General features: G+C 43.3%; 1 protein-coding gene across 3 annotated transcripts in view; it reads left to right on the top strand.

Annotated features, from left to right (window-relative positions):
• Positions 1-26,418, top strand: part of LOC126483635 (carcinine transporter) — a 395,544-nt gene that overhangs the window by 103,081 nt on the left and 266,045 nt on the right. The window lies entirely within an intron of this gene.

Consider the following 26,418-nt stretch of genomic DNA (forward strand, 5'->3'; position numbering starts at 1 on the left):
CGTCACTCTGACTGTGTCATATTACTAGAGCAAATACGCATTCGAGCACAGAAAAACATTCGAAATTGCCTTCCTGACACTATGTTATTCAAGTAGGTTCTATAATTTCTCGTATTAAAAACTATTGTTGCGCGCAGATGACAGAAATAATGAACAAGAAGTACTAGTAAACAGCAGTCCGCCAAAGTTTTGGGCTACTTAAAATGGCTGCAAGCCCTGCCCACTCTGTGTTCAAAACAAAGTACAGTGTAAGTCTATAGTGCCACCTCCCTTCTCTTTTGTACCCCCATGGTTGCGCTGGATGCCTTATTGAAGCCGAATAAACGCGGAACGATGGCTGCTTACTAATACTGCTCGAAATGGACATTGTTACAAAACAGAACTTATCTAACCGACTAAACGAAAACTTTTACGAAACGAAACGCTCATGAAACAAGGTGTGATAAATCTTTTGTCAAAAACTTATCACATGATCTTTTAAATTACTGTTAACTTCTACAAACTTTGAACTCCCTCTGCTTTTAGCTTCAGAAGACAATGAAGCTACTTTGCTTTGAAAATATCGGTTCTGTCCTTCTATAAATTTTAATGTACCGGTACTCCTTAATTTTTCTTTTTGGGGGCTGTGAACTACTCGTAATAAACCAACTTCACTTCCAACAAAAACAGCTGTTATTGAACACTCTGCAGGAGTTTCAGGGTATGCATCACAGCTGTAATTTTCATTCATATTTTCAACCGGAAAAAAATGCGTAGGCATTACTTTAAATGAAGCCAGTAGGCTGATTAAAATTTAATTCACACAAATGTGTTGAATTAGGCCCAGACCTTTAAGTTCACTCTAACATATTATGTAATATGGATCATATTCGTTAAAAAATGACGATTACAAGTGTCTTTGTCCTACATATGTGATGTGTTCAGCTTTTCCATTATGTAATCCAGCAACAATTACAACAATAAATCGCGTTCACTAGTTTGTGAAACGCATTTACTTCCATGAATTGTTCACGACTGTTTTTACGGTAAATATGACTCCTGCAAGTGTAAATCATCAACTGTAAAATAGTGAAAGCATCTAATTTTATATACGAAGTTCTCCTGGACAGCTTACAATCGCTTCGTGCAAAATTATACGCAATCCCAAATTTTTGTTTGACTTTCCTTTTCATGCCTTTTATCAAAGAATTAATAAATACAATACGTAAAACATTATTTTTGCTTATTTTGCAGCGTGATTAACGTAAAAATTGAAAACAGAAAAGATGAAATAGTTTCCACAGGCGGGCTCAAACCCACTTCTCTTGGCTGACAGTTCCACACTCTTTCCGCTATGCCACGCACTTCTTATAAATTGTGTTACCATAAGTAGCTCATCCCTCGCCCGAACCGTGCCAAAAATCCAATTTTCTTTTAATCCCATGGCCGCGTGGAGCTCTCACCTCTGCCCCTTTTATATCTGGCCAACCCCTGCATATTCAATAAATCTGGACGAAATCGGTGATGAGGAAGGAGTAAGCGGGGTCCCCTTGTGAGTTGCAGGTTACTTGTGCATGGCGCGCTCAAATAAAGTACTTCAACTTCTATTTTCTTGATACTGAGTGAGATTTGTTTTCCTTCTAACATTAAATACAATTACGATATGTTAGCTGCCTTTACTATACAACAACATGCACCTAAAATTATATAAACGTAAAGCTGCCAGCGACCACATTTTCACTGCAAACCCTTCAAATTTTGAAAATTCCTGGCAGATTAAAACTATGTGCCCGACCGAGACTCGAACTCGGCACCTTTGCCTTTCGCGGGCAAGTGCTCTACCATCTGAGCCACCGAAGCACGACTCACGCCCGGTACTCACAGCTTTACTTCTGCCAGTATCTCGTCTCCTACCTTCCAAACTTTGCAGAACCTCTCCTGGGAACCTTGCAGAACTAGCACTCCTGAAAGAAAGGATACTGCGGAGACATGGCTTAGCCACAGCCTGGGGGATGTTTCCAGAATGAGATTTTCACTCTGCAGCGGAGTGTGCGCTGATATGAAACTTCCTGGCAGATTAAAACTGTGTGCCCGACCGAGACTCGAACTCGAGACCTTTGCCTTTCGCGGGCAAGTGCTCTACCATCTGAGCCACCGAAGCACGACTCACGCCCGGTACTCACAGCTTTACTTCTGCCAGTATCTCGTCTCCTACCTTCCAAACTTTGCAGAAGCTCTCCAGCGAACCTTGCAGAACTAGCACTCCTGAAAGAAAGGATACTGCGGAGACATGGCTTAGCCACAGTTCTGGGGGATGTTTCCAGAATGAGATTTTCACTCTGCAACGGAGTGTGCGCTGATATGAACCTTCCTGGCAGATTAAAACTGTGTGCCCGACCGAGACTGGAACTCGGGACCTTTGCCTTTCACGGGCAAGTGCTCTACCATCTGAGCTACCAAAGCACGACTCACGCCCGATACTCACAGTTTTACTTCTGCCAGTATCTCGTTTCCTACCTTCCAAACTTTGCAGAAGCTCTCCTGGGAACTTTGCAGAACTAGCACTCCTGAAAGAAAGGATACTGCGGAGACATGGCTTAGCCAGAGCCGGGGGATGTTTCCAGAATGAGATTTTCACTCTGCAGTGGAGTGTGCGTTGATATGAAACTTCCTTCAAATTTTGTGCTACAGAGTACTTGGAACTTAAGTACCGCAATAACTGTAATCCATAACGAAAAAGTTCACACTTTGTCATGAAGCAGCGATATGAAACTATAAGACACGAAAAAACTAATCTTACATGTCAGTTATTTTCCTCAGGATCGAATGACAGATTATAGATGAATAAAGCAGTGAAGAGTACGGGCAAATGTGAAAGAAGTAGTTTTTTTTATTTTTAGAGAAAAAGGAGAACTTTTACCGAAAAACTAATCACAGGGGTTGATGTAGCTTTGCTTCATTTATATACACCATTTTTACAGTTTAATGAACTTTTACTGGTTACAGCAAGAAAATCGGTAAGCTCGTTTTTGTCATGCACTTCTATCAGCCGCCTCGAGGAAATCGCGCATTACTTTCCTGTGTGGTCTTTTCCTCTAATACTGCTCATTATAAGTCCCTAACCTCTACAGTACATTAAACAACTTTTTACTTGTCGCTAATCCCAACAGGTAAAATGTACAATTAATAACATAAGCAAAACGTATCCGTTTGCCATTGGCTTCAAACGCAGCGGTTTACTCCGTTTCAATACGGCAGGCTTTTCACATTTGCTCTAAATTTTGGCGCATCGATTTCAGCTGAATTTCCAATTTGTACACACTATTTTATGCCAGGAGCGTGGCGATATATTGAAGAAGCGGTTATTCGATGCCTCGATATTGGAAGGAAAGATCAGCGATCTTTATATTGGTGCCCTTTCCTTTTTATGGACAACAACGCCTGTTGACCTCATGCTAAAGGATGATTTATCACTCAGTGCCGTAACGAGTTTAATTAGTATTAATCTCGAATGCATCTGGAGTTCGCTTGAAGGACGCATTGTTGGAAAGCCATATCTACAGGAGAAAATAAATGTTCTTTATGAATTCAAAATTAATATTATCGAAACCGTATAGCGTAAATACGAAGTACTATTGGTTCGTTACGGTGACCACACATCATGTCAAGCAATAAATATCGTTGTTGCTCCCTCTATTTCTGACGTATTCCTTCTGAGTAGCGGTTTGCAGCAGGTATGTCCCGCCGTTTTCTTCTATTCCGTTTTAAGTTTTGTGCAGAACCTGCAACGCTTGTCATCTAAAAAAAATGCGGGTAAGTGCGACTAGGACTCGGGCACCGAAGCCTCTGTGCAAATTAATTGTGCATGTAGGTAGTTCACCTGTCCCTGGACTGGAGAATGTCGACTATTTTGCCTGTTATCGATATCGATACTGGCAAGATATTGGTCTCAGGAATACCACGACTTTCGAGAAAGACAAAAAAATATTTTTTCGTGTGATGTAACTACAACTGAACAATTTTCGGATTTTTTTGTTAGTTGTATTGTGAAACCTTACTTATTGCCTAAATTCATGGTTCTACGTCAACGGGAAGTACCCTATAGGTTTTGAGGAATGAGTTTGCGAGTGTCAAAATATGTGACGTAAATGGATATATCTTTCGATTGATTGACTTAGAAGCTTCAATTTTTCATACCGCCAAGGGACTGTAGACTTCAATGTTCCTGAGAAAAAGTGTCTTAGCAGAAGTCTTGATAAGTTGTTCCCTTCGTCGCAATGTAAAACTGTTTCACGTGAAAAGATCTTCATTTTCGTTGAAAGCTGTACAGTGTGTAAACTTTTAAATGGCAGACCTCTCCCTAGTCCTGAATCGGTAGAAGTCGGTAAACGTCGGGAGGCTTCGTAAGGCACGCAGTTTCGACTGCTGCCAACATTACGTAGCTGACTGTGTTGTACAAGGTAGCCATTGTCGTCTGCTTCGTTATTGTTTTGCGCTGTACTTTTCTGCGGGTTTTTATTGTGCAGTTGTGCTAAACATTATCAAAATGAGTGAAGAGGCAGTTGCTGGCCCATCTCGGGAGTCGCCAACAACCCCTACTGGTTGCGATGCTCGCAAAATTATATTGCATGTGATTGAATGCTGCGAAAGGGAAAGGGAGCAGAAAAAATGCTTCACCCCATTTACAAATCTTCAGTGAGAGCTGCTACATACACAGGACAAAGCATGCGTAACGTTGGAAGATTCAAACAGTTTTCCAAGAATCAACCTGGCGTATCACCACAAATGCCTGGCAAGAAAAGGTGAGTTTCCATTTCAGATATTTTGTTCACGATCACTTTGAAGGAGCCCCCTATTTCGTCCGAATTACCTTATATTTCATTTTTCCTTGCTACCGTATTGCTTTGTATGGAAACACCACTAGTTACTGTATTATTTCGAAACACATTCATTTTACAGTACATTTCCAAATTTAAAAAAAATACATGCAGTGCAGAAGGCATTTTCTTATAAATCTTTCTCGCTTTTAACTTAGGAGAAGAAGTGGAGAAATCGAAGTAATGATCGATGATTTCAACCAGCGTGTCATTCGCGACACGATAGCGGAATTTTATTCAGTGTGGAAGATTGTGCCGAGCCTGCGAACACTGCGTCCAGTTCGGAGAACAACTCACCAAAGTTTCATTGCAATCGGATGAATGATTTGTGAGCGCATAGTAGACAAACATATATACATTCATTAATATATATAGATTTTAATGTACATGACGATTTCAGTTTCGTTTACGAACAACATTTAAAGGGAGTTTTACTTCCAAGCCTTTCGTCTGCTTGCGTGTAAGCATGACGCGCAATTTGTAGTGCCAGCACTGCAACTGGTAGGCGTGCCTTGTCTCCCCCCCCCCTCCCCCCCTCGCCGGCTCCTCACCCATGGCCAGCCATTGCTTGCTTCCTCCTCTCCCCGCACTCCCCTCACAACTCAGCCGTCATACAGTTAACACACTGCATTTTCATTTGTCTTTGTTTGTTGTATGCACAAAATCTTTCAGGGAGCATCTATACGTTTTGACTTCCTTCCGATATATTTTCGATCCACCATACCGCCCAGCTATTCTTTGTTTTTATTAGCCCTAGTGTCATATTTTCTCGCTACAAGTGTCCTACTTTTTGCTTCATTCATCTCAAGAAGTTGGACTCATGATTAAAGTCGTCCTCTCTCGGGATGTGAAAACGCACCTGCGAGAAACTGACGATGTTACATCTTGGAGTTCAACATTCTACTATACTGCGGAACGTTTTTAGTGTTGTAACTAGTGTGCTACGAAAGTACACCGTTTCAATGCTGCGGCACAATGACAACCTATCAAAAGCGCGTCTTTTTGGTACAGTTTCCGTATTATATATCAAATAATGACTTTGTACATGATCAGCCAAAAATTTAAGACCACTGCCCATCGCGAAGATGGGTGCCGCCTAGTGGCGTTGCGGGCACTTGACGCGGTAACAAAAGAATGTAACGGAGCAGACTTGGACGGCGATCGCCCTAGCGAACATACGGGCTGGAAGTGGGGAAATCCATTGAGATAAGAGACTTTGACAAAGGGCAGATTATGACGTGCCGAGCCTGTGAACGAGTATCTCGAAAACGGCGAAGCTGGTTGAATGTTCGCGTGCTACTGTCGTGAGCATCAACGGAAAAAGGTAGAAGGACAGAGAAACTATCACTAGGCACTAAATGGTTGGCCGTCCACGACTCTTCACACAACGTGGGGTTCGGCGGCTTGTTTGCTCTGTAAAGTAGTATAGATGGTGTTCTCTGGCATCTCTGCCGAAAGAGCACAATGCTGATGAACGCACAAGTGTTTCGGAGCACACCGTTTATCGTACATTGTTGAACGTGGAGCTCCGCAGCAGACCACTCCTACGTGTTCACATGTTGACCCAACGACCTCATCAGTTATGATTGCAGTGGGCACGGGACAATCAGGATTCAACCATTGATCAATGCAAACAAGTCAGCTTTTCGGGTGAATCACATCTTTGCTATACTAGGTCGATGGTCTTCTCCACAATCGCCGTCATAGAGGTGAACGGCGCTGCAAACGTGCAGTGCGCCACGTCGCAGACTGGTGGGAGCAGAATTATGCTCTGGGAGACATTCTCCTGTGCTTGCTTGGAAACTGTGGTGGTAATCGAGGACACGCTCCTATTGCGAACTTGCACTTCTTCATGCTTAATCTCTTCCCCGACGGCGATGTCATCTTTCAGCAGTATAATTGTCGGTGTCTCGGAGCTAGAACCGTGCTACAGTGGTTTGAGAAGCATTACAGTGAACTGACGTTGACGTCTCGGCGACTAAATTTGCCTGATGTAAATCCTCTGGAACCTATCTGGGTCGGTATCTGGCGCTATCACAGCGTACGCGAAACAGCGGCCCGTTATGTAGGCGAATTACATGACCTATGCGTAGACATCTAATGCCACGTATCTCCCCAAACCTACCAACAAACTGTCTGATACCTGACCCACGCAAAATCAGTGATGTATTTCTTCCCAAAGACGGACAAGCAAGCTATTAAGCTGGTGGTCACAATGTTTTGGCTCCTCAATGCATGTACAGCAGTCTTTAGACAGTGTATTTATTATACGGAGGGTTGGCAACTGTGTTGAAACTGTAGCGCAGGTGATAGCGTTGTGGGCAATGAGCTGCGACAAGAAAGGTAGCAGATTCGCGTCCACTTACTACTGAGGTTTCGGCCACCTTTCGTTTTCTGAAAGATTCTGGCTCTTTCTTATTCATTAATGCAAAATATTATTTCAAAAGGCGATATTATTTATAATAAATAATGAATTTTCTGCAATTCTTGTTGCAAAAGCTAATGACTGGAACGTTTCCCCATTGGCCAGAAATCTTCACGTGATTGCCGGTCTATGTCAGTAGTTAAACACAAGTTACGCACTGGAAATTTCGCTATTGTGAAATGAAACTTCTTGGTTTATGAACTGGCCCATATTTGTATCTTGCCGGCAAATATCTTTTTCAATGACGGCGAGCAGCTACGGAAAAGAAAAGAATCTCCTCTTCCATTCCAACGAAATTAGGAAACGAATCTCGATCTAGAAATCTATGTGATAAAGTACATTATTTCAGGGTGTTGGTGGTCAGTGCAACATTGAGAATACGGACATTATGCATGCACATACTGACATTCGACAGTATATCTTAACTGTAGTAGTGAAGAAAATTTCTCCTCTCTGGTATAAAATGATATGTAGATAAGTAATGCGATCGCCCCACGCTCGGCGCCAAAATTGTAGTAAAGCGCGAATTACGCCATGAAATGACATGCAGGTGACCAATTACATTGCGCCATATTGGGAGATAATAACTGACATCAGTAATGAAGTGAATTAAAAAAAAAAAAGGTTGTGAGATAAGGGACTGATAAGCGAATGGAACAGATTGTTTAGACGAATAAAACATATTTCAGTAACTTTTACACAGAAAGCAAACCAAAAGCCCCTCTCTTCCCGAGGATAAGGTTCCTCTATAATAAAAAAACAGGAAAAGAATTAATACGGGAAAGAAAAGTGAAAAAAAATTAGTAAAATCAGTCAAAAGAAATCTTTCCCTATCAGAGACTGTTTTGGTAATCATTCTGACAGAAAGGTCCGCAAATTATATACCTCTTTCGCTGAGGTCAAAGATACATCTGTATTAGGATACGAACATGACTGACGAGCGAGATGCAGTGGTTAGCATACTGGACTCGCAGTCGGGAAACGACGGTTCAAGCTCGTGTCCAGCGATCCTGCTTTAAGGTTGTCGGTGATTTCCCTAAATCTCTTCAGGCAAACGTCGGGATGGTTCCTTTGAAAGGCGATTTCCTTCCCTATCCTTCCCTAATCCGAGCTTGTACTCCGTCTCTAATGAGCTCGTTGACAGGACGTTAAACGCTGATCTCCGCCTCCCCCACGAACATCATTAAACAGAATATGTAGCAGGGACCGATGACCTCAGCAGTTTGGTCCTATAGAACCTTATCACAAACAGAATATGTAGAATGAAAGAGACTAGATGTGAGCTAGTATTTTGGCCAAGGCTATGGCGAGCCATCCGTCTTGAGTAATGTATGCAATGGTGTGCAAAAAGAATCAACTCACGATTTAGATTTAAAGGAATTGTAAAGGCTAAGAGGCTAATTAAAAATAGCACTGTATTTCGAAACAGTTGAGATCATCTTCAATTTTTTGGTAACAGCATCCTGCTGTGACAGGATTGAAAAGCTTGTTGCATGAGTACTTCGAAGATAATGCTGAAGATACCAAATTCAAAGCGTGCAGTTGGCGGATAAGAAAGCATCTTTACACTTATTTAGAGATTCGTCGACGTTCTGAAGGCCGTGACAAACATTGTTCGTAATAGTAAAGAATGTAACGAACGAAGTATAGCACCATGTGTTAAAAAACATAATCGTACCCGTTTAAGGTTCTATAAATCCACCAGAAAGAATTAATAGCGTACATCACCTAAAGCCTTGCAGTCTGAGAATATTGAATTTGCAGCTACATATTATGACTTCTAGGGAACGGCATTCTCAGAAACAACAATGGAAAGTTGGGACTTAACGTCCCGTCGACGACGTGGTCATTAGAGATTCATCTCAAACTCGGGTAGGGCAAGCAAGGCTAAGGAAATCGGCTGTATCATTTGCAGAGGAACCACCCCAACTTTTGCCTCATGTGGTTTGGGAGAGATCAGAGAAAACCGCAGTCTAGATGGGCCGACGGGGATTTGAAAAGATAGCTAGCACTGAAGGATCAGGCGATAAACTGCTTGACGAAACTTTCAATATCTGTGAAAGATGGAACATTGAGCGTAAACTGCCCGGCAAACGAACTGAGGCAGTAGAGCAGCACTTCAACGGGCTTTGCGAGGTTGAGATGCCGACCGAGAGCCCGTGACTGTGCTCACATAACAATTCTCTATCCGATGACAAACACTTATTCGTAACTAGATATTTTGTCTCGAGGAATAAAGTTTACTACAGACGCCTACATTCAAATACAACCTTTTCTCTATATATGCTGTCTGTGATGAAGATCTTAATGAGGAAGCATTTGAAATTACAGTATCAGTAACATTGTCTCATGACATTTTGATCAACTTCTCTTACCGTATAAAAATATGTCTCAAAAATTTCGTATTTCGGGCAGTACTTGGACGTTAAAGATTGGCAATCTGTAGTCACATAGATGGTTGCTACTCTGTCAGCAGATATAGCAATGCTATGTAGTTGGTGAGTTGCTAGCGTTTTGGGTTAGCATGCAGGAGGTCGAGGGTTCGATTCTGGGTCGAGGCTTTTTTTTTATTTGCTAAAAGTAGCCCGCGTGGTACGGTATCTGGCGTCGAATTCGTCATACAGAGACTATAGTGGTACTTCTACAAAAGAAGTTACGTACCACAAATACAGAAATAAAAGTAAAGTCGTTTTCATTGCTCAGCTTTTAAGAAAGCCTTTCGTACGTCGTAAATGCGAATTGTTTCCCTCGCCGCATCTACTAGATTCCATATCTATTCTCTGTATTCCCTCCCCCCCCCCCCCCCTCCCGAATGGTGTCATCGAAATTATTTGCAAAGCACGTTGCTAGCCCTATTGGTGACGTAAGGCACTAACGGACGTGCCGTCGATAAAATACGGACCACTGAGTTTGGCTCAAAATGGCTCTGGGCACTATGCGACTTAACTTCTGAGGTCATCAGTCGCCTAGAACTTAGAACAAATTGAACCTAACTAACCTAAGGACATCACACACATCCATGCCCGAGGCAGGATTCGAACTTGCGACCGTAGCGGTCACCCGGTTCCAGACTGTAGCGCCTAGAACCGCACGGCCACTGAGTTTGTTCCCATGATGCCACATCATACGTTACCTGACCAAGGACGCTGATGGTCAACTTGCCGTAACCAGTGGGGGCTATCTGCACTCTGAATGCATGCTATGCCGGTTAACGTTACCATAGTTTGTGAATGTAAACTCATCGGAAAATAGTACCTCGGCAAAGAACCTGGGGGTCGTTTACATTTGTTGACGTACCATTTCACAAAACACTAACCGGTTATGGAAATCGGCGCAATGAAGTTCTTGACGCAGTGATACGTGGTGTGGATGATACTTACAACGATGCGGTATTGTGACAGTACTACCTATGGGCATACCGGAATCGCGGTGTAATTGCCTGTCGCTTATCCACGGGTTGTGGTGCACTACCGCTAGTACAGCTATTTCATTAGCTTCTCCTGTAACACGTTTGCTTCGTTTCTTTTTGCCGGGATGTACGCTGCCATCGGTCATTAAAACGTTCACAACCTTGTAAAAGAACGAACGATAGCGAGCTTTCTCTGAAAAACACTCGGCATACAAGGGAACAGCAGCCTCAGTGTTTCTCCTATATTCTCCGTAAATCAGGATTATTTCAATCCCCTTGCACGTCTGTTCTCCAAATGAGAGGTAGTGTGCAGGCGATAAACATTGCGCAAGTATTGTAATGTGTATAGCCGGATGTGTTCTACGTCTGCCCAATACGTGAGCTCCGGTCGTACTGTACTGCCTGTTATGTGTCGTAGTTCGCTACATGACCATGGTGGCACGTAGAATAGTCCCCTGTTCGATACGTCAGAGGAATACAACATAGCTAACGGAGTTTCCAACTAGACGTTATGAAATATTGGTCTGTCCTACCCTCGCAACATGGAGGTGAGGTCCCACGTGCCTTTGGATATTCAAGAGCCATTAAGTAGCATGTTGTAAATTACGATTGTGTACTCATTTCTATTCCTCCGATTGCAGAGCCATCTTTGGGGAAACGAAGAAACTTTCAGACAAAAAGTATTTAGATATTGCCGTGGAATCGTAATCTGCAATAAAAAACGGGGGTTCCCATTGATGATTTCGAAGTTATCTCCCACCCACGCACTGTGTGGGGTGGCAGGTCGAGTGCGGTATCGTTGGATGTCCCCCTCCGAGACAAATGGGAATTATAACTTTTTTTTTTTATCCGATGTGTAGTTTGCGAGACATTTCAACGTCTTCAGTTAAATTGAACACCCTGTGTATATAAATCAGGTAAAAGAAGTTCAGGAAAATGTCATGAGACAATATTACTGATAATTTTAAGTGCTTCGTTATTAATATCTTCATCACAGACAGCAGATATGGAAAAAAAGATTTTATTGCTATGTATACTTAATTCCTCAAGTCAAGGTATCTAGTGACGAATAAGTGTTGTATATCATCGGATATAGAATTGTTATGTAAGTCCAGCTACGGGCTCTCTAACAGCCGCCCCTCCTTGCAAAGCTCTCTACTGCCTTCATTCATCTGTTGAGCACTTTATGCTGAATGGCTCGTCTTTCACAGATATTGGAAGTTTCGGCAAGTACTTTACCGCATGATCCTCTGAAGTTAGCTGTCTCTTCAAATACCCGTCAGCCCACCTAGATCGAGGTTTTCTCTGATCTTCCTCAAATCACTTGAGACAAATGCCGGTATAGTTCCTTTGCAAAGGATACAGCCAATTTCCTTAGCCTTGCTTCCCCTACCGAGTCAATCTCTAATGACCTCGTCGTCGACGGGACGTTAAACTCTAATCTTGCATCATTGTTCCTGACAGCGCCGTTCCCTAGAAACCGTAATATGTAGTTGCTAGGACTACAAGGCCTTAGGTGATGTATGCTATTAATTATTTCTGGTGGGTTATATTGAACCTAAAGCGGGTACGATTATGTTTTTAATATTTACTACTACACTTTATTATATTCCTTACCACTAAGACCAATGTTTATCATAGCCTTAAGAACGTCGACGAATCTCTAAATAAGTGTGTAGATGGTTTCTTGTCTGCCAACCGAACGTTTTGAATTTGGTATATTTAGCATTATCTTCGAGGTACTCATGAAACAAGGTTTTAAACCCTGACATCGCAGGATACTATTACCAAGAAAAAGTTATAGATGATCTCAACTGTTTCGAAATACAGGACTGTTTCTTAATTAGCCTCTTAGTCTTTACAATGCCTTTAAAGACTAAATCGAAATCGTGACTTGATTCTTTTTTCATGCCATTGCATACGCCATTAATGACGGATGCTTTTTTTTTTTGTCTGAAGTGTATTTCACGAGATATTTCAATGTCTTCAGTTAAAATGAATACTCAGTGTGTGCAAATATACTTTTCACAGCTCCTTCTAAGTCAATGGATAGATTTCAACCAAAATTGTACACATACCACTTATTGTTTGGAAAGAAGTACTGTGGGGGTAAGAAGCGCCTCCCATCTTTATGAGGGTAGTAGTGAAAACAGGGTGACATAGGACGAGATGGACCAAGAGACGGGGTGGACAGACAGGGAGGGGGTAATGGGGTAATGGAGAGGATCAAGTAGAGCGCGTGGAGGAGCAGGTGGGGATAGAAAGGGACAGGAGGAGATGGACAGAGAGAGAGAGAGGAGGAGGAGGAGGAGATGGACAGAGAGGAGGGGCGAGGAAAGATTGGCAGAGAGAGGAATAGGAGTAGATGTACAGAGACAGGAGGAAGAAGCTTGGCAGGGAAAGGGGGATGTGGAAGAGGGAAAGGTTGTGAGGCGACAGGTGGAAAGGAGACAGCACGTGGAGGAGAATGAGAAACGAAAGGTGTTCGGTGACTTAGGAGAGAGATTAAAATTTTTCCTGTTTATTTTGGTGTATCCATTTGTAAAATCTACCATCATGTAGGCAACTGCCGTGGCTGCTTTCCTGTGAGTGTGTGTGTATGTGTGTGTGTATGTGTGTGTGTGTGTGTGAGAGAGAGAGAGAGAGAGAGAGAGAGAGAGTTGCGGTGGAGAGGCGGGGGGTGTTGGGCACAAATTGACATATCAGCCCATCTCTGTAACACTTGGCACACATCTCACTTGCAACCTGGAAAACAATTACGATGACCGTTAGACCCACAGAGATCTCCTGGGGCTGAGAATGAGCAATGTAGTGAGCCAGTTTATTGTATCAACATATTCCGGGACCAAAGTTAATGCCACATGACTGAATACCACAGATAAATGTAACATCGGCTCTAGAGTCAAAACAGCAAAGAATCAGATGTACACTTGTGGAAAATATGTAACAGCCAGATACACAGGCAAAGATGCAGGTAAAGTGTTAGTATATTATAAAAATACGTATATCCATGTGTTTTTCACATAGGCTCCTAAACAACTGCATTGATTTCCACCAAACTTGCTACATACAGTCGGAGAATAAAGTCTACGTACATCCCCATTTCGTAGCATGTTGCGTACAGTCTGGATGCACAGAGGTAGACGTGCAACTCTGTGCCTGCGTCCACGTCCACAATACATAAATCAAGGTCTTCAGAGCGGTATCGCGCATGGTAAGCGTGATAGATGCAACAGTGTTTGTTTACTGTGGTACGGAAGTCAACACACAATTCCAGTCTGTCTCGTTTGTTGCAAGAGAGACTTTGCAGTGAACACAGTGCAAGTGGTCTGGTTTGTTGATATAATAGACGTGTATTGCAATACGTAATTCGATAACATGGATTCAAAAGAACCGAAATACCACTGGAGGTGAGGAAAAATATTATTGAGCTCAGTAAAAAGGGCTTTTCACTGAGAACTCAGTAAAATGGGATTTTCACTGAGAGCTCAGTAAAAAAGGCTTTTCACTGTAGAACATGGGGGAAATTGTTAGAAGGAGCAATGCAAGTGTCTATATCGTAATAAGAAATTACAGGATTCGAGGAAGTGTAGAAAACAAATCTAGATGTGGACGACCACCAAAATTAGCTAACAGGGAGCGTCGACACATCATTAGAAAAGTGAATGCGGATCCCAGAATTACAGCTACAGAGCTTGCATTGGATGTCGCAAATACTAGTGGAAATAATGTTCATCCCATAACAGTACGAAGACTGCTGCACAATCATGGATTTGAAAGTAGAACAGCAAGGAAGAAATCGTTCATAAGCAGGGTAAATGAACCGAAGCGCGTAGAATTTGAAACTCTGCACCGAAATAAAACTTTCACATTTTGGAATACAGTACTTTTCACGGATGAGAGTAGTTTAACATCTTCCAGTGTGATGGACATTAGAAGGTGTGGCGAAAAAGGAATGAAAGTTGGAAGAAGGGAAATCTTGTCCCATCAGTGATGTACGGTGGTGGAAATATTCCTGTGTAGGGTTGCGTATCTGGAGCTGGAGTTGGTAATTTAGTATTTATTGAAGGTATTATGAGTAAATGGAAGCATCTCACCATCTTAAAGGAGAATCTGAAGCAATCTGCGGAGAAACTAGGACTAAGAACAGACTGGGTGATTCAGCAAGACAATGTCCCCAAGTATATAATCATTGTCGTAAAATAATGGCTACTTTACAACGTAACAAAACAGTTGCATTCACTTCCCCAGTCACCAGACATTAACGTAATGGAATATCTTTGGGGAGAACTAAAATGCGTGGATAAAAAAATACAACATCAAAAGCAAAGATGATTTAAAAGCAGCCTTAGTGAAAGAGTGGAATAACTTTACACCTGTGTACAAAAAAAAAAAAAAAAAAAAAAAAAAATCGTGGAATCTATGCCTCGATGTTTGGAAGCTGTGATCAAAGCAGATGGTGGCAATACAAAATATTAAATTGGGCCTGAAAGTGAAGAACATCACAGTGTATGTTTACTTTTGTTTCATTTGTATTCTCAAGATGCCAGTAAACGGAATTATTATTAATTATGCAGAGTATATGTTGTTTTTCGTTCCTAACATGTCTGTTTATGTCACAGAAAGTGAATACATAATATTTTCTTCATTGATTTTGACTTCAAGTGTTATTTTTAGGGTGTATGTAGAATTTAGTGTCCAACTGTATATCACCTGTTGCGTGAAAAGCACTGCTGGGGTGAGAAACACCTCACATTGGGGAGGAGGTAGTAGTTATCGTAAATATCTTTAGTTACGGTTTTTGATATCATATTTGTTACATAAGTGTGGGATATGTCTTTTGAATTATCTTTGTTATTTTTAGGTGCGCGTATTATGGTTGGTTACGTGTATCTGCAATGTGCACTTGCGCTATATTATTTAAAGGACTGACTGTTAGTGCCATTATTTATTTTTGATTATGATATAAAAAGACAATTACACGATAATTGCAGGCCAAATGCACACAACAGTCAATCCGCTAAGCATTTTGCTATCCCACCGACTGTGAAATTTTCATATATATGCTTATCAGTAGTTAAGTACGGACACTTCTAACTGTGTAATGAGGAGAGTAAATTACAAAGATGCTACACTTTTAACTGAAGATCCAAGAACTTTCGTACAATACAATGTCGTGAAATCGAGAAAGTAACGTCTCCTTTCTCCGCTATCGACATGAGATAAGCAAGAGCTCTTTTTTTAAAATTATGTTCCCTTACGAGAAGCTGTGGACAACTGAGCTCTGGCTGTGTAAAAAACAAGACGGCAAGAGCGTATCTGACTGTTACTGATACTAAACTATTAATCTTATCTCCCACGAAACATGGATGTGTGTGATGTCCTTAGGTTAGTTAGGTTTAAGTAGTTCTAAGTTCTAGGGGACTGATGACCTCAGACGTTAAGTCCCATAGTGCTCAGAGCCATTTTCTTTTCTCCCACGAAAAGTGAGCAACAATTCTGTAAATAGACCAATAAGTCCTTTTGGGACAGTATGGGTAACATAGAAAATGGACAAAGAGAAGGGGCTGGACGGGTGGGCAGGCAGAGAGGGAGGAGGAGATTGACTAAGAGAGTGGGAGGAGGAGATGGACAGAAAGGGGGGAGTGAGGGAGATGGGCAAGAGAGGGAGTGGAAGGGGTGAACAGAGAGAGGGAGAGCAGGAGATGGAGAGAGATTGGGGAGGGAAGGAGATGAACACAGAAAGGGGAGGGGGAGATAAAAACATAGGGAGAGGAAGTAGGAGGCAGCCAGAGAGAGGGGGAGGAGGAGAAGACAGACAGTTATATGGGCAGTGGAAGAGATAGACAGTGATATGGAGGGAGACAGAGGTGGACAGAGAGGGGGAAGAAGGAGATGGACAGATGAATGGAAGAGCAGGAGGCGGACTGAGAGAGGGTGGAGCAGGAGATGGCCTGAGGGAAGGAGAGTACGAAATGGAAAGATGGGGAGGGGGATAAAAGGAAATGGGTGGAAACATTGGATAAGAAGACATGAACAGAGAGAGAATGGAGGAGGAGATGGGCAGAGTGAAGGAGGAGGTGGAGAAGGGCAGAGTGAGGGAGGAGGTGGAGATAGATAGAGAAAGGGACAGAGAGAGGGCGGGACGGAAGAGATGGGCAAAGAGAAAGGGGAAGAGGTGGAGATGTGTGCAGTATATGCGACATTCACATATGCAGGCTACTCTGAGGGTATAAAACTAGTGTTTAAATGAAATACTTACATTATAGAAGGAGTCAGGAGTGGTTATACCGTTTGGAAATACTATCCATCGGAGAATGATGGCACGAACATTCACTGGCGGGAGAGAGTAACAGAAAGTTGAAAAATATTGTCCACCGGAACTCTAAGCAACATGCCATTACTTTTCTCTAGAACGTGCTTGAAAACCCCAAGACATGTCTTTCAACGTATAAACCATGAATTCTCTTCAGCCTCTTACCTATCTATCCCACAGAAGTCGTACAGATGGAAATAACAGCTCTCACAGAGGCAAGGTATTCATTCTCCCCTTGCTCCATCCGCGAATGGAAGAGGAACCAACTTTAACGAATGGTTCAGTAAAAAGTACCCTCTTCCGTGCTGCTTACTCTGATCCGCAGCGTGTAGATGTATAAGGTGTGCAGAAAATGAAAGAGCCCGAACTATAGATTTTTCTAAAATAACCCCCCCCCCCCCCATGAACCATGGACCTTGCCTCAGCGATACAGATAGCCGTACCATAGGTGCAACCACAACGGAGGGGTATCTGTTGAGAAGCCAGACAAACGTGTGGTTCCTGAAGAGGGGCAGCAGCCTTTTCAGTAGTTGCAGGGGCAACAGTCTGGCTGATTGACTGATCTGGCCGTGTAACACTAACCAAAACGGTCTTGCTGTTGTGGTACTGCGAACGGCTGAAAGCAAGGGGAAACTACAGCTGTCATTTTTCCCGAGGGCATGCAGCATTACTGTATCGTTAAATGATGATGGCGTCCTCTTGGGTAAAATATTCCGGAGGTAAAATAGTCCCCCATTCGGATCTCCGGGAGGGGACTACTCAAGAGGACGTCGTTATCAGGAGAAAGGAAACTGGCGTTCTACGGATCGGAGCGTGGAATGTCAGATTCCTTAATCGGGCAGGTATGTTAAAATTTAAAAAGGGAAATGGATAGGTTGAAGTTAGATATATGGGAATTAGTGAAGTTCGGTGGCAGGAGGAACAAGACTTTTGGTCAGGTGAATACAGGGTTATAAATACAAAATCAGATAGGGGTAATGCAGGAGTAACTTTAATAATGAATAGGAAAATAGGAGTGCGGGTAAGCTACTACAAACAGCATAATGAACGCATTATTGTGGCCAAAATAGACACGAAGCCCACGCCTACTACAGTAGTACAAGTTTATATGCCATCTAGCTCTGCAGATGATGAATAAATTGATGAAATGTATGGTGAGACAAAAGAAATTATTCAGGTAGTGAAGGGAGACGAAAATTTAATAGTCATGGGTGACTGGAATTTGACAGTAGGAAAAGGAAGAGAAGGAAACGTAGTAGGTGAATATGGATTGGAGCTAAGAAATGAAAGAGGAAGCCGCCTGGTAGAATTTTGCACAGAGCATAACTTAATCATCGCTAACACTTGGTTCAAGAATCATGAAAGAAGGTTGTATACATGGAAGAACCCTGGAGATACTAGAAGGTTTCAGATAGATTATATAATGGTAAGACAGAGATGTAGGAACCAGGTTTTAAATTGTAAGACATTTCCACGGGCAGATGTGGACTCTGACCATAATCTATTGGCTATGAAGTCAGATTAAAATGAAGAAACTGCAAAAAGGTGGGAATTTAAGGAGATGGGACCTGGATAAACTGAAAAAAACCAGAGGTTGTGCAGAGTTTCAGGGTGAGCATAAGGGAACAATTGACAGGAATGGGGGAATGAAATACAGTAGAAGAAGAATGGGTAGCTTTGAGGGAGAAAGTATTGAAGGCAGCAGAGGATCAAGTAGGTAAAGAGACGAGGGCTAGTAGAAATCCATGGGTAACAGAAGAAATATTGAACTTAATTGATGAAAGGAGAAAATATAAAAATGCAGTAAATGAAGCCGGCGAAAGGAATACAAACGTCTCAAAAATGAGATCGTCAGGAAGTGCAAAATGTGTAAGCAGGGATGGCTAGAGGACAAATGTAAGGGTGTAGAGGCTTATCTCACTAGGGGTAAGATAGATATTGCCTACAGGAAAATTAAAGAGACCTTTGGAGAAAAGAGAACCACTTGCATGAATATCAAGAGCTCAGATAGAAACCCAGTTCTAAGCAAACAAGGGAAAGCAGAAAGGTGGAAGGAGTATATAGAGGGTCTATACACGGGCGATGGTCATGAGAACAATATTATGGAAAAGAAAGAGGATGTAGATGAAGATGAAATGGGAGATACGATACTGCGTGAAGAGTACGACAGAGCACTGAAAGACCTAAGTCGAAACAAGGCTCCAGGAGTAGACAACATTCCATTAGAACTACTGATAGCCTTGGGAGAGCCAGTCCTGACAAAACTCTACCATCTGGTGAGCAAGATGTATGAGACAGGCGAAATTCCGTCAGACCTCAAGAAGAATATAATAATTCCAATCCCAAAGAAAGCAGGTGTTGACAGATGTGAAAATTACCGAACTATCGATTTAATAAGTCACAGCTGCAAAATACTAACGCGAATTCTTTAGAGACGAATGGAAAAACTGGTAGAAGCCGACCTCGGGGAAGATCAGTTTGGATTCCGTAGAAATGTTGGAACACGTGAGGCAATACTGACCCTACGACTTATCTTAGAAGAAAGATTAAGGAAAAGCAAGCCTACGTTTCTAACATTTGTAGACTTAGAGAAAGCTTCTGACAATGTTGACTGGAATACTCTATTTCAAACTTTGAAGGTGGCAGGGGTCAAATACAGGGAGCTAAAGGCTATTTACAATTTGTACAGAAACCAGGTGGCAGTTATAAGAGTCGACGGACATGAAAGGGAAGCAGTGGTTGGGAAGGGAGTGAGACAGAATTGTAGCCTCTCCCCGATGCTATTCAATCTCTATATTGAGCAAGCAGTAAAGGAAACACAAGAAAAATTCGGAGTAGGTATTAAAATCCATGGAGAAGAAATAAAAATTTTGAGGTTCGCCGATGACATTGTAATTCTGTCAGAGACAGCAAAGGACTTGGAAGAGCAGTTGAACCGAATGGACAGTGTCTTGAAAGGAGGGCATAAGATGAACATCAACAAAAGCAAAACGAGGATAATGGAATGTAGTCGAATTAAATTGGGTGATGCTGAGGGAATTAGATTAGGAAATGAGACACTTAAAGTATTAAAGGAGTTTTGCTGTTTGGGGAGCAAAATAACTGATGATGGTCGAAGTAGAGGGGATATAAAATGTAGACTGGCAATGGCAAGGAAAGCGTTTCTGAATAAGAGAAATTTGTTAACATCGAGTATTGATTTAAGTGTCAGGAAGTCGTTTCTGAAAGTATTTGTATGGAGTGTAGCCATGTGTGGAAGTGAAACGTGGACGATAAATAGTTTAGACAAGAAGAGAATAGAAGCTTTCGAAATGTGGTGCTACAGAAGAATGCAGAAGAATGCTGAAGATTATATGGGTAGATCACATAACTAATGAGGAGGTATTGAATAGAACTGGGGAGAAGAGGAGTTTGTGGCACAACTTGACTAGAAGAAGGGATCGGTTGGTAGGACATGTTCTGAGGCATCAAGGGATCACCAATTTAGAACTGGAGAGCAGGGTGGAGGGCAAAAACCGTAGAGAGAGACCAAGAGATGAATACACTAAGCAGATTCAGAAGGATGTAGGCTGCAGTAGGTACTGGGAGATGAAGAAGCTTGCACAGGATAGAGTAGCATGGAGAGCTGCATCAAACCAGTCTCAGGACTGAAGACCACAACAACAACAACGTAAGGATTCATTTTGTGCATTCGAGAACAAAGAAAATCTCATTCAAGTAAGAGAAGATTTTAGAATTTAAAACAAATACGTCTAAGTAGCTGTTTACATTTTCACGGGGATGTTCGAACTTATGCACTTCTCTTAAAAATACCTGTTCACTTGTATTTTGTCTCGCAGGACAGTATTAGATGTTATTTCGCTTTTTCTGATATCACTCAGCTTTTAAAAAAATTAGTTTTTGTGTTTTTGTTCTGGACGTAAGAAAATTGCCTTACTAGTTAATAAAGGGCTCATAAGAAACAGTTTGGTTTTGTATTGGATTAAAATGTACCTTGGGTGGAGGACAGTATTTGCATTTTGAAATGATGCAGGGACAATTATATGTTTTATGTATGGAAAAATTGAAGAAAAATAGTTAAAATTATATGTCCCTTCACCAAAGTATTTAAAATGAAATACACAATTTTTAAAGTTGTTGTTACATATTTCTATAGTGGTGTTGGTGGTAGGGACACCATTAAAGCCTGACTGAGTGACTGATGTTGGCGTGCGCAGGACAGATTGCGTATTACTGTCTCCCGGCAGTCGTAGAATGAGCGGTCAATTAGCAATCACATTCTTTATTCAGTAAGACACTCGTACGGATGTTATTGGCGGCGACTCGGTGACGTGCGAAGATCCCCAGACTGATGACGTTTGTTTAGACAGCATGCCCGTGGCAGTGCGACGGCACAGGGCAGAAGTGCTGTCTCAGCGAAGTGGCAGTGGGGACTGAGGTCTTGCACCATTCTACACTCCTGGAAATTGAAATAAGAACACCGTGAATTCATTGTCCCAGGAAGGGGAAACTTTATTGACACATTCCTGGGGTCAGATACATCACATGATCACACTGACAGAACCACAGGCACATAAACACAGGCAACAGAGCATGCACAATGTCGGCACTAGTACAGTGTATATCCACCTTTCGCAGCAATGCAGGCTGCTATTCTCCCATGGAGACGATCGTAGAGATGCTGGATGTAGTCCTGTGGAACGGCTTGCCATGCCATTTCCACCTGGCGCCTCAGTTGGACCAGCGTTCGTGCTGGACGTGCAGACCGCGTGAGACGACGCTTCATCCAGTCCCAAACATGCTCAATGGGGGACAGATCCGGAGATCTTGCTGGCCAGGGTAGTTGACTTACACCTTCTAGAGCACGTTGGGTGGCACGGGATACATGCGGACGTGCATTGTCCTGTTGGAACAGCAAGTTCCCTTGCCGGTCTAGGAATGGTAGAACGATGGGTTCGATGACGGTTTGGATGTACCGTGCACTATTCAGTGTCCCCTCGACGATCACCAGTGGTGTACGGCCAGTGTAGGAGATCGCTCCCCATACCATGATGCCGGGTGTTGGCCCTGTGTGCCTCGGTCGTATGCAGTCCTGATTGTGGCGCTCACCTGCACGGCGCCAAACACGCATACGACCATCATTGGCACCAAGGCAGAAGCGACTCTCATCGCTGAAGACGACACGTCTCCATTCGTCCCTCCATTCACGCCTGTCGCGACACCACTGGAGGCGGGCTGCACGATGTTGGGGCGTGAGCGGAAGACGGCCTAACGGTGTGCGGGACCGTAGCCCAGCCTCATGGAGACGGTTGCGAATGGTCCTCGCCGATACCCCAGGAGCAACAGTGTCCCTAATTTGCTGGGAAGTGGCGGTGCGGTCCCCTACGGCACTGCGTAGGATCCTACGGTCTTGGCGTGCATCCGTGCGTCGTTGCGGTCCGGTCCCAGGTCGACGGGCACGTGCACCTTCCGTCGACCACTAGCGACAACATCGATGTACTGTGGAGACCTCACGCCCCACGTGTTGAGCAATTCGGCGGTACGTCCACCCGGCCTCCCGCATGCCCACTATACGCCCTCGCTCAAAGTCCGTCAACTGCACATACGGTTCACGTCCACGCTGTCGCGGCATGCTACCAGTGTTAAAGACTGCGATGGAGCTCTGTATGCCACGGCAAACTGGCTGACACTGACGGCGGCGGTGCACAAATGCTGCGCAGCTAGCGCCATTCGACGGCCAACACCGCGGTTCCTGGTGTGTCCGCTGTGCCGTGCGTGTGATCATTGCTTGTACAGCCCTCTCGCAGTGTCCGGAGCAAGTATGGTGGGTCTGACACACCGGTTTCAATGTGTTCTTTTTTCCATTTCCAGGAGTGTATTTCAGCAGTACTCCACTCCTAGTAGCAGGATTTTATAGGCAGCTAACTTTTCCGCCTCGCCATAGGTTGTGCAGTTTGGATGAAGGGATACTGCAGTAACATTTCACTTTTTGCCTCAACTGGGAGCAGAGCTGCCGTGCAGTGGTGTGATGTAATGTGTGTGTATGTGAGGGGAAAGGAGGAGGGGTGGCTATGTAAGAGGCTGTGTCAGCAACGTTTTGTTCACCTGGGAGTGGGGTGGTTTGCAGAGAAGTGTGACTGGAATTGCTGTCTGGCCTTTCTGATTTGTATTTGCTGCCATTTTCCTAAACCACTTCTGACATTTGCTGACGCACTACTCTTAACAATCCTACGTTCAGTCTTACCCACACTTGTGTACAAAACTTAAGGATGAAAGTAACTTTTTCCTGCTAACTAACATAGCCCGATGAAACTTGGTCCAACATAGAAAGAACTTCTGCAGTATAGTACAAGAGATAACTGAAAGAAATACGTAATGAGACCAACAGAAATGACAATTTTGTTCAGATTCAAAGACAATAAATTACACTGAGGTGACCACGATTTATGATGGTGCCCTGGACATTAGAAAAGGCAGGGTGTGGTGATTCTTAATAGGGGTGTGATCACCACAGAGGGCAATGCACGTTATGCAACGTGCTCCCGTGCTGACCACAGAGTTGTAAAGGCGTTCTCGTGGTCAGGCGTTCCATTCCTCCACCAGTACGGTTGACAGCTGCTGGACGGTTGTTGGTATATGTGGACGTGCTGCAGCACATCCCACATGTGCACGTTGGGATTTAAGTCGAGGCAACTAGCAGGCCAGTCCACCTACCAAATATCCTCTCGTTCCAACACAACTTTCGTCCACTCCTCCCCCGTCCCCCTTCTGTTCGCCGTGTCACTGTGGAGCATGAGATTTCGTGCTTTGGGATTCCACTAAATGTGGTTGCAATTGCACCAGCTGTTTGACGTGGGTCCCTTCTTGCCCGTTGCACGATGTAGCGGTCGTCTGCTGCTGTAGTTGACCGTGGTCGCCCACCTCCTCTCCTCTGGACAGCAGTGCCTGTGGTTCGGAACGCTACCCGTGCACGTGAAACAGTTCTGTGGATTATAGCAAACTCCTGGGCTATACTAGCCACACTTGGTCTTTCTTCCAGTTTCCCAACTATTCTTTCCCCTGTGAAGTCATCCAAGTGTTGGCTCCTGGCCATGTTGTATTGAAGAACGCCATCCCAGTGCACTGTAACTGCTCGCTGATTGACACACGATGTCTTATCCAGTTGCATCGACTGCCTTTTGTTGCTGGGCCAGCCCCTTTTGGCGCTACAGTCACGCTGACGTCGCGCTATGTGACGTCCAGCTTTCTGTACACGACTGGGAGACCTCTGGCAACGTGCTCCCGCACTTTCATTTACTTCCTCCTAGTTGTTAATATGTTTTATTACTTTATCTTTGTCGTTCTTAAGTTTTGCAGAGCAGTGTAGTTTTTTTTTGCAGTCTGAGAAGCAGAATTCCACCTGTGCGGAGTGTCACGGGTCAATTCTGGACGATTCTTGATGGCCCCGAGTGAGCTAAAGACCGACGCGAGGCGTCAACTGCTCAAGTAGCTGCTTCCCGTGCCAATGACACTGAGGCCGGCGTGTGCAGCGGGGCTTCACGCTTCCAAGTGACTCGTGTCGCTGACGGTCACCTCGTATAAACGAATGTTCTCACTTAGTCTCCGGGTCTGAGTCGATTTCGCCTACACACTTTTCCAGTCTTTCAGATTGTACATGAACAATGACTAGGCTTGCCAACTTTCTTAGAGACAAATGACATATCTTATTTCAAGGAGAGGTAAATAAAAAGTATAATTCTAAAAACTGAAGCATTTACTTAAAGCGAATGTATCATATATTTGGCATTAAATATGAATTTCTGGTTACGTTTAAGAGTTTAATAACTGGTCCTACATTATAAATTTATCTTGTAATTATGAAAAATACTATTTTTTTTAAAATGCGTTGAAGCTCTGTCTCTCTCTCTCTCTCTCTCTCTCTCTCTTTCCGCTGATTTGTACCCATCACCATATTTGTCTTTCGATAAATGCTGACGTAACGTGAACGTGAACATTTATTTAGTGACTTTATCCCTTGTTTTTTTGAGCATATGCTGTCACTTGTCGGTTGTATTTCTTTCGTTAGGTAGACCCGTCATCATTCGTTAATATTCTTCGGACTTCTTTAATTAATATAGTTTAAGAATATGAATTATCCTTGCAGACACTGTATATCACATTGAATTTATCTCGAGGGTCACGTTTCAACCGGTCAATATGATTTCTTCCATTCCCACGCCACTGAGCGTTTCGGAATTTTGATCCAGACACAAAGTTCACTATCAGCTACACGCCTATTCGTAGATATGGACGAAACACTGAACAAAAAGCTACTTAGTGGCACTCAATAAGAGGCAAATAACAGTGACGACAGGTGATAATAGAGTGCAGTCAACGATAATGATTAAATAATGCCAAAAGTGAATTCGGCGCGGTTCAGGTGACTCCAGTTGCCGTTCCCAGCTGTCCAGATGGGTGCGAACATGGTTACAGAATGTTTACAGTGAAGGCTTGTGATAGGTTTAACTGTGAAACTGAACTACCAATCTGTAAGTGTGATCATGCGCGTGAAATACTATATGTACCTGCAACTCTTCAAAGGCTGTGAAATGTAAACAAGTTTGCATGCATGGGTATGATCTGCACATACCGATAACGTAATTTTCTGTATAATATATTAACCATTCGTACAAATACACTAAAGAGCCAAAGAAACTGGTAGACCTGCCTAATATCGCATAGGTCCCCCGAGAGAAAGCAGAACGGCCGCAACACGACGTGGCATGGGCTAGAGTGACTAGACTAATGTCTGAAGTAGTGCTGGAGGGAACTGACACCATGAATTCTGCAGGGCTGCCCATAAATCCTTAAGAGTACGAGGGGGTGGGGATCTCTTCTGAACGGCACGTTGCAATGCATCCCAGATATGCTCAATAATGTTCATGTTTGGGGAGTTTCGTGGACAGCGGAAGGGTTTAAACTCTGACGAGTGTTTCTGGAGTCACTCTGTAGCAATTCTGGGCGTGTGGAGTTTCGTATTGTCCTGCTGAAATTGTCCAAGTCTGTCGTAATGCACAATGGACTAGAATGGATGCAGGTGATCATACAGGATGCTTACGTACGTGTCACTTTTCAGAGTCGTATCTAGACGTATGAGGTTTCCCATATCACTCCAAATGCACACGCCGCCGCACACAATTACGGTGCCTCCATTACCTTGAACAGTCCCCTGCTGACATACCTGTATGTTACCATACCCGTACACGTCCATCTGCTCGATAGAATTTGAAACGAGACTTGTCCGACCAGGCAACAGCCCAATGCCGATGTTGACGGGCCCAGGCGAGGCGTAAAGCTTTCTTGCCGTGCAGTCATCAAGAGTACACGAGTGGGGCTTCGGCTCTGAAAGTCCGTATCGATGATGTTTCGTTGA

The sequence above is a fragment of the Schistocerca serialis genome, chromosome 6, assembly GCF_023864345.2.
Source record: "Schistocerca serialis cubense isolate TAMUIC-IGC-003099 chromosome 6, iqSchSeri2.2, whole genome shotgun sequence".
NCBI classification, from domain to species: domain Eukaryota; kingdom Metazoa; phylum Arthropoda; class Insecta; order Orthoptera; family Acrididae; genus Schistocerca; species Schistocerca serialis.